The sequence below is a fragment of the Sorex fumeus genome, unplaced genomic scaffold (assembly GCF_029834395.1).
Source record: "Sorex fumeus unplaced genomic scaffold, SorFum_2.1 ptg000183l, whole genome shotgun sequence".
NCBI lineage: Eukaryota > Metazoa > Chordata > Mammalia > Eulipotyphla > Soricidae > Sorex > Sorex fumeus.
This window is the reverse complement of record NW_026606240.1, coordinates 1,261,919-1,277,048: the sequence shown is the minus strand read 5'-3', so window position 1 is coordinate 1,277,048 and position 15,130 is coordinate 1,261,919. Positions and strand designations below refer to the sequence as shown.

The following is a 15,130-nucleotide window of genomic DNA, read 5'->3' as shown; positions in this document are numbered from 1 at the left end:
GTGACAAGTTGATGAAAAGGATGAAAGGATGAAGGTCCAAACTGCTTGGAGTGAGTGATATACCTGCAGCTGCGTAAGCGCCCGCCCACCAGGAAGAAGGCCACGCCCACTTTAGGAGGTCACGCCCCCTTCTTAGAGGCCACGCCCCTAGCCAGTCCCAGGCCACTCCCTCCCAGGATCCTGGATTGGGACGGGGGTCCGATGGACTGCTGAGCAGCCGGTCCCGGAGCTGGATGCGCGGCGGGTCCACGCTGTCCTCAGGTGGGGATCGGTGGGCCACAACATTTCATCTTGCCTATGTTTTCTTCAATGTGTTTCATGGAATCCACCTGTTATCAAGGGTTTTAACCACTATGAGTTAATTTTGTGTATGGTATGAGGCAGTGGCTCAAATTTAAATTGTTTTGCACATAAGCTTCAACAATTTTGATAATCAATATTATGATGCCATAACTTATCTATCTTTGAACTATTTTTAAAGATGTTACAGAGATTTTGGCTTACTGAGCTATAGGAAATCTAGTTTACCTGTAATCTCTCTTAACCTTGAGTATTGGTAGAAAGAATTCTAAAAACTAGTTTGATATTTTTCATTCAATAAATATTTAAGAATGGTGTTTTTTAGGATCTTTATCATATGTGACTGTGAAGTGGAGATACTGGCAAGAGAAAATATCAGAGAAAAAGCAGATAGTAAAATTCAATAAAGCTATTTGTTGCACACAAAATTCAGTAGGATAGTAAAAGCTGGTACTATTATCTCTATACTTAAAAGGAACTTGAGTGTTTGAGTTTAACATTAGCCTCACCTCACAAAATGAGCTAATGCAGGAGGACCAGAAGAAGTGTCCCATCCACCTTACTGCAAACATGCAGAAGCATCTATTCCAAAAAATGTGGGATAAAGAGAATAAGGGTCAAAAGACATTCCTTTCAAAGTGTCACTGCTAGGATACTCTTTAAAAATATGTATTACTTTTAGTCAAATTCTCCTTCCTTTCAAAATGAAGAGACGAAGAGCATAAAATTTCCCTTGCTATATAGTTATAAAAGGGAGTTAGAAATATACTTGTGAAGATGTGTTATGAAAAGATTTTTTTCTGCATGATGCAAAATAGGATCCAGCTATACAGGGCAGCTGATTCTTAAAAATGAATTACAGCAATGACTAAATTACAATATTTCCTTGAGCAGCAAAGCATGCAGATTAAAATAAATTCCCAATTATTTTCTATCTGATAGATTTACAATGAAATTTATACTTCAAACTGGAGAGGGATATCTAGTATTCCCACAGAGACAGTTTCTATTCTAAAATACAGAATGTACATGGCTGTGTTTCAGAAGTAACCGATTACACAGAGTAGATATATTCGCAGTTGCATTAACCTTCTGCTTTCTTGGTTCCTTGGGAATGTCAGGTGATCAAATAATTTTCTGCCTATCTGCAATGCATACAGATACAGTTTCAATTTTTAAGGCAAAAAAAATGACGCTTCAGAGAAAATATCAAGAGTTATATCAAGCGGGACACAAATCTTTGCAATATTAATAAGCCAAACATTATCAGAGATAAATTTCAACCTAAATCTACCATTTCCTAGGTAGAAATGGGAAGGTTAACAATATTAAAGGTACATTTTTATGATAGATTCTTTATAAATTTCAATTATTTATAGAAAGATGAGAGAGAAGAGCAGAAGTACTGGTAGATGCGGCAGAAGCCGGGAAAAGTATTCGTAACGCTCGCCTGTCCTTCGCCAACTATAAGACCAAGATGACTGCCCTCCGACGTCCTGATGGATCCATCACATCCTCCAGAACGGCAATGGAGAAGATTATCCATGACTTCTACTCAAATCTCTTCGATAGCCATGTCCACTTGCCGACATACCAAATTCCACAGGATGGTTATGTCGTTCCTAACGTTCTCCCTTCCGAAATCCGACATGCCATTTTGTTGGTAAAGAAGCAAACAGCACCCGGCCCAGACAAGGTCAGACCTGAACACCTGAAGAACCTGCCGTCGGTACTCATCAATACACTGGCTCGGCTCTTCACTCGCTACCTGTCTGAATGCAAGGTTCCGTCCCAGTGGAAAACCAGCAGGACCGTACTACTGTTCAAGAAGGGAGACATCCATGACATTGGCAACTATCGCCCGATCTGCCTATTGTCTGTCATCTACAAGCTGTTCACTCGAGTCATCCTGAATAGGATTGGCAGAACACTAGATGAAGGACAACCATTCGAGCAAGCAGGGTTCCGCAAAGGATTCAGCACCATCGACCATATCCACACGGTAACCAAGCTCATTGAGGTTTCTCGGGAGTTCAAGATGCCGCTCTGCTTAACGTTCATTGATTTAAAGAAGGCCTTTGATTCTGTTGAGACGGAAGCGGTCATTGAAGCCCTAGCCAATCAGGGCATTCAAGCCCAATACATCAGGATCCTCCGTGAGCTGTATTGCGGATTCACTACCAGGATCTCACCATTCTACAAAGAAGTGATCGTTGATGTCAAGAGAGGGGTGCGGCAGGGTGATACCATTTCACCAAAACTCTTCAGTGCCACCCTCGAGAACATCATGCGACGACTGGAATGGGAAGGAATGGGAGTGAAGATAGATGGTCGGCAACTACACCACCTCCGCTTTGCTGATGACATTGTTTTAATAACACCAAACATCAGCCAAGCGGCACAAATGCTGGCCGACTTTGACCGTGAGTGTGGAAAGGTAGGACTACAGCTGAATCTTACGAAGACAATGTTTATGAGAAACAGCCTTGTTCCTGACGCCCCATTCGCTCTCAATGGAGCGACCATCTCCGAATGCAACAGCTATGTGTACCTAGGTCGAGAGGTCAACATGAGAAATGACCTGGCACCCGAGCTGCGCAGGAGGAAGAGAGCGGCTTGGAACGCCTTCAAGAACGTCGAAGAAATAGCTAAGAGGACGAAGAACCTCCAGTTCCGGGCACATCTCTTTGATTCCACTGTTCTTCCTGCATTAACATATGCCTCAGAGACCTGGGCCCTACGCAAACAAGATGAGAACGCCATTCAGGTCTCCCAAAGAAGAATAGAAAGAGCTATGCTTGGAATATCACGTTTCACTCAAATGAGAGAACGAATCCGGAGTTCTGACATCCGTCGACGATCAAGGATCAGGGACGCTGTCTCATATGCCAAGGTGTCGAAAATCAGATGGGCTGGTCACGTAATGAGATTTAAAGACGACCGTTGGACTAGAGCTGTTACTGATTGGATTCCACGGGATGTCAAGAGACCGCGTGGCCGCCCACCTACCAGATGGTCAGACTTCTTTGTCAAGATCATGAACGATCGGTTTGAGGCCCTCCATGTTCCCGGAGCGAAGAGATGCCATTGGGCTACACTAGCACGCGACAGGGACAAATGGAGACGTTACTGGCGCCCGCTCGAGCAAATCGACGACTAACGGGAAGTTAAGTGATTAAGTGATTAATCACTTAAGTGATTAAGTGATAGAAAGATGCAATGTCTATATTAATAAATTTTAAAAATAAAATCCTGGTAAGTGGAGTTATAACAGCTTTTTATCTTGTTTTTCATCAAATTATAAATAAGATGATCCCTTTATTTGCATTCTCCTTTTGAGTATAGATTTAGCCTTTTATTTTTGGTTTATTTTTATTATTTTTTAAAAATTTATTTTTTGTAATGGATCCCTGTGAGGTGCAGTTACAGACTTATAAACTTTCATGGTTATGTTTCAGTAATACAATGCTCGAGTACTCATCCCTCCACCTGTGCCCATTTTCCACCACCAGTGATCCCAGTGTGCTTCTGTGGCAGGGCATACCCTTTCGCTCTCTCTCATCTTGGGTATTGTGGTTTGCAATAGAGGTATTGAGTGGCCATCAGGTTCAGTCTATAGTCTATTTTCAGAACGCATCTCCCCTCCTGAGAGGTCCCTCTAAGCACCCTTTACTTGGTGGTCCCTAATCTTTCTGAACTAACTTTTCCCCCAGCATGTGAGGCCGACTTCCAAGCCGTGGAGCAATCCTCCTGGTGCTTATTTCTACTATCCTTGGGTGTTAGTCTTCCTTTCTGTTACTTTATATTCCACAAACGAGTGCAATCTTTATATGTCTCTGTCTCTCTTTCTGACTCATTTCAATTAACATGATACTTTCCATGTTGATCTACTTGTATGCAAATTTCATGACTTCATCTTTTCTAACAGCTGCATATTATTCCATTGTTTTGGTTAATTTTTTACAGAAACTGTTTTATTGAGAATTTTACCATTACTTTGCAATTATTTTAAGATTCATTTATAAAAAAAGAAACTCATTGGCCAAGACTTCTCAACTTTGATATTATAGTTGACAACTGGAACTGGGAAACTCTGTCATAATGATGTCTTTGGTGATGAGGAAGAACTTTCCCATGAATTGTAGGATATTTAGTAGCATTTCTGCTTTTTTGTCAACTAGATACCTCCCATGTTCTGACTTCTCCCTTCCTTTAATTGTTTTGGACATTACTAACTTTCCTCTTGTGGTGGAGCAAAATGGCCCAATTCAGAATATTTGACATATATAGGTGCGAATTTGTCACTCTATATAGTTTTATTATTCAATACTGAAAATTAAATATCTAACAATGTGTTATACAGCAAAAAAATGCATCCTCAAAGGGTTCTCAGCTAGTCATCCTTATAATCCATTTAGAATAGTCTAGAATCACAAATATGCAAAAGATGGAGGTTTTGAGGTTCCTTAAGTGAGGAACAGATAAAGCATTAAAAATAGAATGCTGACATAAATGTAAAAAGTAAAATTAAAATGAGTTTAAGGGAAATTACAAAAATCATCTTTATAACATGGAAAAAGTCAAAGTTCTATTAAATAGTTCACAAAAGGCATTTACCATAAAAGAAGAAATAATAAATTATATCAAAATTGGAAATATGTGCTCATCAAAATATCAAGAACAAAATGTTGGTGTATAGAATGACAGAAGATATCAGAAATTTTATAACTAAATGTGCATTATAAAATATTCACATGTATACATACACATCAAAAGAAAAAATACAGTCCCAATATAAAAGTAAACAAAGTAGGGGGTCAGAGATATGATGACTTCTTGGTAGAGTGACAGCCTTACATGCACAGTGCTTCAAGGTTCATCACTGGCACCAGCTTGCATCTTTTTGATGATTCCCTGACCACAAGAACCCCTAGCATACCACATCTAGGCGTGTGAGCACTGCAACTAAGTGTGCAATTCCTGGTCACTACAGCAACATGAAATAAAAATGAATAAAGTGTTTGAAAATACATAAAAGAGGACATGCAAATATTCAACAAACACATGAAATTATATGTAATATAGATGAGCAAGGATATAAAAATTGAAATTACAACATGCAACCATTATTTACCTGAAAGAACAGCTTAAGGTTAACAACAGCAAACATAATTTTGGTGAGATGCAAGTAGAAATTGGCATCATTGCCAGCAGAAATCTGCCAAAACTGAATATGTCAACACTGTGACTGAATAATGCCACCCTCAGGTGAAGACAGAAATGCATGTGCAGATGTAACAAAGCTCTCTCTAGAACAGCCCTAAATTAGAAATGTAAATTTTTACCTACAGTAGAATCACTTAATCACTTAATCACTTAATCCCGGTTATTCATCGATTTATTCGAGCGGGTGCCAGTAACGTCTCCATTCATTCCAGTTGCGTGCTAGCGTAGCCCAATGGTATCTGTTCGTTTTAGGAACATGTAGAGCCTCAAACCGATCATTTAGGGTCTTGATGAAGAAGTCTGACCATCTTATAGGTGGGCGTCCACGTGATCTTTTGATGTCTCGTGGAATCCAATCAGTAATGGCTCTAGTCCAGCAGTTGTCTTTAAACCTCATTATGTGTCCAGCCCATCTGATTTTTGATGTCTTGGCAAATGAGACAGCGTCCCTGATTCTTGAGCGTTGACGAAGATCAGAACTCCGGATTCTATCTCTCATTTGAGTGAATCGTGATATTCCAAGCATAGTTCTTTCGATTCCTCTTTGAGAGACCCGAATAGTGTTCTCATCCTGTTTTCGTAGGGTCCAGGTCTCTGAGGCATATGTTAATGCAGGAAGAATAGTGGAATCAAAGAGATGTGCTCGTAGCTGGAGGTTCTTTGTCCTTTTAGTTATTTCTTCAATGCTCTTGAAGGCATTCCAAGCCGCTCTCTTCCTCCTGCGCAACTCAGGTGCCAGGTCATTCATCATGTTGATTTCTCGACCTAGGTATATATAACTGTTGCATTCGGAGATGGTGGTTCCGTTGAGAGCGAATGGAGCGTCAGGAACAAGGCTGTTTCTCATAAACATTGTCTTCGCAAGATTCAGCTGTAGTCCGACCTTTCCACATTCACGGTCAAAGTCGTTCAGCATTTGTGCCGCTTGGTTGATGTTTGGTGTTATTAGAACGATGTCATCAGCAAAGCGGAGGTGGTGTAGTTGCCGACCATCTATCTTCACTCCCATGTTTTCCCATTCCAGCCATCGCATGATGTTCTCGAGGGTGGCACTGAAGAGTTTTGGTGAAATGGTATCACCCTGCCGAACCCCTCTCTTGATATGGATGATTATTTCTTTGTAGAATGGTGAGATCTTGGTAGTGAATCCGCAATAGAGCTCACGAAGGATCCTGATGTATTGAGTTTGTACGCCCTGATTGGCTAGGGCTTCCATGACCGCTTCCGTCTCAACAGAATCAAAGGCCTTCTTTAAATCAATGAACGTTAGACAGAGCGGCATCTTGAAGTCCCGAGATACCTCAATGAGCTTGGTTACTGTGTGGATATGGTCGATGGTACTGAATCCTTTTCGGAATCCAGCTTGTTCACATGGTTGTCCTTCATCTAGTGTTCTGCTAATCCTATTCAGGATGACTCGAGTGAATAGTTTGTAGATGACAGACAATAGGCAGATTGGGCGATAGTTGCCAATGTCGTGGATGTCTCCTTTCTTGTATAGTAGTACAGTCTTGCTGGTTTTCCATTGGGATGGAAACTTGCAGTCAGACAGGTAGCGTGTGAAGAGTCGAGCCAATGTATTGATGAGTACTGATGGTAAGTTCTTCAGGTGTTCAGGTCTGATCTTGTCTGGTCCAGGTGCTCTTTGTTTCTTTACAGACGAGATGGCATGTTGGATTTCGGAAGGGAGAACATTGGGAATGACATATCCATCATGTGGTATGTGGTATGTGGGCAAGTGGATGTGGCTATTAAAGAGATCTGAGTAGAAGTCATGAATAATCTTCTCCATTGCCCTTCTGGAAGATGTGATAGATCCATCATGATGTCGGAGGGCAGTCATCTTGGTTTTGTAGTTGGTGAAGGACAGGCGGGCATTACGAATGTTTTTTCCAGCTTCTGCTGCATCTAGCAGTACTGCTGCTCTCCTGTTTTTGAGGTCATCCTTGATGGCTTCTCTGCACTGTTTTGCCAGTTCGGACGTTTGCTTGTGGTTGCCTGAGGCACGTGCCAAGCCACGTTGGCGAATAAGTTCAAGAGTGTTCGAAGAAAGACGGTTTTTTGTGGTTATCTCTCTCTTGGCATTCCTTGCACAATCATGGAGGTGCTGAATCATTCGATCGTATTCTTCATCAATGTTGTCAATGACGGCATCTTCCCATGTTGCCGCAACAGAGCCAAAGAGTTCCCAGTTGGTGGTTGTTCTGGGAGTCCTCTTCTTAAACCTTGCATTCTTTTCTCCTCGTTCTGTGAGGTAGAATTTTGCACGAAGAAGACGGTGGTCTGATCCCGTTTGGAATTTTGGGACAACAGCAATATCGGTTAGGCAAAACCGCCGATTGAATATGATGTGGTCTATTTCATTGTGGAACCGTCCATCGGGAGACTCCCATGTCCAACGTTTAGATTCAGCCTTTTGGAATTGTGAGTTACCATGGAAGGTTTTGGTTGACATGATGAACTCAGATAGTCTGTCACCCTGTTCGTTCCATTCCAGGCCATGGGTTCCAATGTGGAGTTCATCGACTGATCTTCTTGGTCCTATCTTGGCATTAAAATCACCGACAATGATCTTGTAGAAGGTGTGATCTTCTTTATAGAACTTCTCTAGCTCCATGTAGAATTTCTCAGTTTCTCTTTCACCATAACTGGATGTTGGTGCATAGACAACAAAGATAGAAACTGCCGGTAGTGAGCCACATTTATTCAAGTGTAATCGTCCGATTCGGGTTGTTAGGCATTCAAATGAATCAATGCTTGTGACTAAGTTTGTGTTGACAAGGATACCGACACCACCGACGCCTCTTTTATCACATGTTCCAAGGAACAGTTCTTTTCCAGTGTCGAAAACAGCATGATGGAATTGATGTCTTCTCGTTTCGGTCAGACCAATGATGTCGTACTTGATCTTTCATGCTTGTACCATAAGGTCTTCAATGGATGCAGCAGATGCCAGTGTACGAGCATTAAAAGTACAGACAATCATTTTTGTTTTTCTGCGTTTTGGTAGCCTATGTCTGCCTTGGTGTTTTATCAGCCTCTCCTTCCATATCCTTCTCGACTCTGCATATTCAGGGTTAGGGAAATGAGATCCATTTATTACTGGATTTGGCATATCAATTTGGTCTATTTGGCATAGACCACGGATAGCTTGCCAGGCTCTCCCGTGCGGGTTGGATATTTAAGGATATTTAATGTACCCTGAAAATTTAGAGAAAAGTAAATGAATAGTCGCGCGGCCACAGGCCGCGCGCTCCCGGGAGCTTGTTGTGATAATCTCTGGATCCTGGCCTTTGTTGGGGTTACACGGCAGTTGGAGGGTGTAACTGTCTAGTTACTGATAGGTCCAGTCCCAAACCGTGCAGGCTTGGAGATCTCAGCCCCGGGTCCCACACACCTGGGTTCCTCTGCCAGTTTTGTTATGTCTGAGGCTTATCCAAGTGTGTGGAGAGTGGCCCCAGTAAGGCCTTGGTTGGGGCCTGCAGGTCTTCAGCTGTTGGGCCCTGGCGAGGATAGTCAGACACAGGGTAGGAGACTCTGCCTTGTGCTCTCCCGGGAGCTTGTTGTGATAATCTCTGGATCCTGGCCAGTAGAATGGATAAATAAATTTTAGTGGGCTCAATGAAATACTATTCAGCAGAGAGAATAAATGAACTACCCAAATTTAGTTGAATTTCATAAAAATAATACTGAAAGAAGCTGACACAAAGGAAAACACATTCTAAGATGTATAACCCTATTTAAATACCAGAAATTCATAAAATTGAACAAAACACTGAAATTTTTCTAATTCATAGGCTATTACTGATTGATTATAAAGAAACATGAAGGAGAACTTTTGAGGAATTATCATGTTTTATTTCTGGACTTAGATGCTAATAATCCAAATATATTGAATTATATCAAGAGGTATAGAAGTGTGTGCCAATGTGGACACTTGGAAAATTTATTCTTCTATTGATGTGCCTATTTAACTTAACCAAACAGCTAAAATAAAACTGACCTGGAAAATTCCTCAAAAGTAATCAATATAGATGAACTAACCAGATTTTCTCTGCACTCACTCTACCTTATCTATCTGCTACATCAACAAATTCTTGATTCATGTTCTCAATGCTGCAGTTGAAGTCGCCATTAAATTATTACTCTGTAACTACGATAGGCCTGGAACATGCAGAACTCCAATAAATAATTATTGAACAAGAGAATCAATCAATGATGATAAAATTCTGTGTGATTTATCCAAAGAACTCTTCATAATGAAGCTAAAGTGACTTCTAGAAAATATAACCCTGACTGCATGGTAGAACATAGTTGTAGAACTTAGTTGTTAATGATACCTGATGGTAGAACTTAGTAGCTAAAAACACTTAAATTCAGCCCCTATCTTCCTGACCTGGCTTCATCTTCATCACTAAACCTGTTTCTTTTGACTTTCATTTGGTGGCAATTACAGTGCAGGAATAAAATTGTTTCTTCTCCACTTCCTCTTCCTTCTCCTCCTTCACTTTTTCCTCCTTTTCTAGTTCCATAGCTAGAGGAACTCAGGGCTTACTCCTGGCTCTGTGCTCAGGGCTCATTTCTGGTGGTGTCTGGGGACCATATGTGGTGCTGGGCATCGAATCCAGGTTTGCTGTGTGCAAGGTAAACACCCTATCCACTGTACTGTTGCTCTGACCCCAGAGTTGTTTTTGTACAATGTCATCCCATGTGACTACTTCGGCTGCTCCCGTTGGTTCACCTGTGTTCAAGTCCACATGCAGAAGCCTACCTGATTCTGAATGATCTGCATGAAGTTTAACTAGTGTTTCCTGAAGGTCAGAACAAAAGCTCTGAGAAAGCTCCCTGGGAATAATGAGTAGTGCAACAGTAAATGCTTGAAGTGAAGCCCTGCCCTTTACGCTGAGCTTGTACCTAGCTGAGCTCTGCCGTTGCCACTTCCACTGCACCACCACCTCCACAGCCATCAGCAACAGCCATCCAACAGCTTTCAAGCTATCTCTTACAGCTCCTTACATCTGAGTGCATGTATACTTATTTGATCCTTTGAGCGATAGTGTCAGAGAGCAAAAATTAATACCTTTCTTCATAAAGGTAAATGTCTCATAATATATATTATGAATATAATATATGACTATGAATATGATATAATTATGAGTACAACATATATTCATATACAGGTCCTATTGTCCCAAATAGTTGGGATTTAGGTCATCTAAAGAATTTAAAGCTAGCCCACCACAGGCAAGAGACTGTCGCTCCACGTTTTTCCTTTTAGCTATGCACAGAGCGCTATGCCTGGTTTAGTCAAGAGCATCTAAGGAGAAGGGGTCATTTGTCTTCTGATTAATAACAACAAATCAATGATCTGAATCACGAAACATTTTTTCAATTCCATTGCTTTTTACTCTAACTTCAATTAATTTTCTTTCAGCTTTTATAATTTTTTCTCTCTCATAAGTACTCTTGCAAAAAAATTTAAAAAGCCAGAATTCACTTATGTTTTTGTATCAGAATGACACATTTGCAAGTAAAATGTATGCATTTATACTCTTTTACTTTTCCCCCAAATCTGGATGCTATACCCCATTTTCCAAAAACTATTGAGTAAACTTGCAGCAGTTTCAGATTTATTTTTTATTTCCATGATATCAACCATGAAAAGTTCATACTGCTTTTTAATGGCAAAAACAGAACCCACTATAGACTTTGTAAGACATTGGCAAGTTTTGCACGAACTTTATTATGTAGAGATCCTCTGATCACATCTATAAGTATTTTCCTGTCCAATCTTTTCCTTCTTTGAGGTATTCTAAAAATTGAAGTTCGTTTTTCCTTTAAAGTTTCCAATTCTTCTGTTTTGTTGTTGGATGAAAACCTTCATAACTATCGAGGTCTATCTGTTCCAGGAGCACTCCAATAATTGGGACACTGAGAGTGTCCCCTTCACCAGTTATGCCATCCAAGACTGTTTCCACTTTGACTGTTAAGGACGCTGCTGCATTTGCATTCCATGAAGCAACACGCTCCCATCTTTAATAAATTTGATATCTCCGGCATCAGAAACAAGGATCTCCGTGGTACCTTTAGGCCCAAGGGAACTTCAGCATATACTGCAGACCTCAGGCTGTGCTGATGCTGCCTGGCTTGACTCTATGACCTTGGTTATAGGCCTTCACAGACCTCCTTAAACTCTTGAATGTTTTTCCACCCTGGTTCCTTTTTCTAGAATCCCTTTGTCCTATTACTAGTTTATATTTGATCTTGGTGTTTTACATTATCTTATCTGATTGGGAGGCTTTGATTGAATCAGAAGTTCTGTGCTCCAGCAATAATATATGTATATCTCTGTCTGAAAAATATATGTGTATGTCTGTCTGCAAAAATAACATAGTACTATTTTCATTTTTTTACTTGTTAGCCTCTCTTATTTCATGAATACTCCTCCTAAGTTAGAATCATATCTAATCTTTGTATCTATATACTCAGAACAGTGCCTGATGAATACAATGTGCATGGAGGCATAATATTAAATAAATCAGTGGGTTTCCAAGCAATCATACCAGCAAGTAATAGCAATTTGGTTTATGCAGGCTGTTAAAAGTAAGCAGAGAAATCATAAGGAAATAATTTGATCATAGATAACTGATAGTCTGATAAGTCAAACAATGCCTTCATTTTATTAACAACCTAAGCAGTATTGGAATATTTACAGCCCATATTTTTGACACAGTGACATTATCACTTTCTCAATGATTCTATGTGAAAGGTATATTGTCTCAAAATATTGCATATGATAAAACTGAAACTCAAATAGTTTTAACAACTTGACTGGATTGAAAGAATTTTAAACTTCAGTCTTTGGGGCTGGGGGAAATAGTATAGTGGATAGGGTTTGCATGTAGGTTCAATCACCAGCATCCCTTATGGTCTCGCAAGCCTTCCAAGAGCGCTTCCTGAACACAGAGATAGGAGTAAGCCCTGAACACAACCAGGTCTGGCCCCAAAACAAACAAACAAACAAACAACAAAAATAAACTTCACTCATTCATACTTCAGAGTCAATTGATCTTTTTTTGATACCTGCATGGCTGGTTTGTAGGTGCCAAACTATTAACATTATTGACAAGGACCTAGAACTTCTAAGTCATTTATCAAGTAAATTCCTCACGGAACATATAGAAGAAGAGTGTTGAGAAACTTGGTATTTTTAAAAGTTGTAATATAATTTTTTCAATGATTGTTTGTAGCAGTAAAAAGGCATAATTGCTGATATATTATATCTTGTTATAAAATTGTGTCAAAATTTTTTAAAAAATTGTCCAAGTGCATAAAAATTCTATTAGAGTTTCATTTTCACGATGATCTAATTGGAAAATTAAACAAAATGAAATAAAAAATTATGGCAAGACATATTCAAAAGTTCAACAACTTAGTATTTAGATTGAAAAATAGGAAAAATTCTATAGAAATGGTATTACAAAACAAATAAAAAATTCACAAAATAGTGACAATCTCAAGTGGCTTTAAGCATATTAAAAGATAAAAAGCATTGCGTGAAACGGAGAGGTGTATTAAAACTGTACTGAGAGGGCTGGGAAGGTAATTCAGAGGTAAAATACATATAACTCATGTATGGGTTGAATCTTTGGCAACAAACAACAGACAAAAGCCTTACAATGAGATGTCATTTTTTAAAAATGAAAATACTACTACTTCCAAACTTTAATAACGTTCTCTTTTGGTAAGAGAAAAAAAGACACTGAACATGATGCCAGTGTGTTTAGTTATGCAAACTCCTTTAGAAAAGGGAATTTGGAAAGATCTGGCAAAATTATCAGTAAAGCAATTTTAACAAAATTTTAAGAGGTATTTCTAAATGGATCCAGAAATATATTTTATCCTTAAAAAGTAAAAAATGATAGATGGACATTATATTACAGCATTATTCATAAAACTAAATATATGATCAGCACGGGACGGGAACTGAGCCCGACCTCTCGGCAACAAAGCTGAACATCTCCGGGTACTCTCTCCTCATTCCAACCAGGTACAGCCCGCCCCCAGGGCCTGGGACTCTCTCTGGGCATGCGCAGCTAGCTCGGTCTCATAGAACAGCTGGTTTTTTTCCCCTGATCTGCGCGGGACAAAGGCAGGGACCCTTTCTGGAGCCGTGGCCACTAACGCGGCCGCAAAATATTCTCCCACTACATATGCCCTAGGAACCATAAACTATCTTCTTAGATGGAATCTTCTCTATTTTAGCTCAGCCACTAGAAACACAGTAGCCAATAACTCATAAGCCTATCTCAACTCACATTGCATATCAAGCAGAACAGTAACAGTGAACGTGAAGGACTAAACCACACTTGTCACAATGGTAAAGCAACACAAAAGCCACCAAAGTTTCTTATTGAAGAGGCAAGCCCAGAAGACAGCAACAGTACTGTAGTGTTAGACAACATCTCTGACAAGGAAATCAGAAGGGAGCTACTTAGGATGCTTTGGGAACTAAAAGAAACAATGGAAAGCAATGCCAATAAAAGACAAGAGGATTTGAAGGCAGAAATGAGGAAAATGCAATCGGAAATGTCAGACCTGAAAAACCTGGTAGGCGAATTGAAAAACTCGGGGGAAGGCCTCAGCAGCAGAGTAACAGCTGCTGAGTACAGAATCAGTGAGCTCGAAGATGAAGTTCAGAGACTCTACAGTAAAGAGCAGAAAATGGAAAAGAGTCTCACAATTCGGGAACAGATGGCAAGAGAAGATCATGACAAATCCAAGAGGGGTAACATAAGAATTATTGGAGTTCCAGAGGGACAGGAAGAAAATCCTGATGAAGAAGAAACTGTCAAAGACATCATCGCTACAACGTTCCCAGAGCTGAAGAAAACTTGTGACCACATTCAGGAGGCCCAAAGGGTACCAGCTAGAAGAAATCCGAATAAAAATACCCCAAGACACATCCTGATCAAAATAACCAAAACCTTAGACAGAGACAAAATTCTGAAAGCAGAAAGATCGAAGAAAGAAATCTCTTACAAAGGAGCATCCTTAAAATTCATGGCTGATTTTTCTGATGAAACCCTCATGGCCCGAAAACAGTGGTGGGACATAGTGAAAAATCTCAATGAAATAAATGCCTCTCCAAAAATACTTTACCCAGCGAGACTCTCATTCATGATAGAAGGAACAACACACAGTTTCACAGACAAACAACAGCTCAGGAACTTCATAGACTCAAAACCATGGTTACAAGTACAACTAAATGGGCTACTTTAAGGCAAGACAGGCCCCTCAAATACACCAAATTTCAACAGAACAATGGGACAAAATCCCATAACAATAATCTCTCTCAATGTCAATGGGCTAAGCGCACCAATTAAAAGACATAGAGTGGCAGGATGGATTAGAAAATTGAACCCAACATACTGCTCCCTGCAAGAAACACATCTCAATAGTCAAAGAAAACACAGACTCAGAGTCAAAGGCTGGAAAACAAACCTACAGGCAAACAGCTCCCATAAAAAAAAGCTGGGGTAGTCATCCTAATATCAGACCACATCGATTTCAGAGTGAAGAAGGTCGTAAGAGACAGGGAAGG

General features: G+C 40.1%; 1 pseudogene; it reads right to left on the bottom strand.

Moving 5' to 3' along the window:
• Window positions 1-9,962: 9,962 nt before the first annotated feature.
• The window catches only part of LOC130017220 (T-complex protein 1 subunit zeta-like), a 77,505-nt pseudogene continuing 72,337 nt past the window's right edge, over window positions 9,963-15,130 (bottom strand).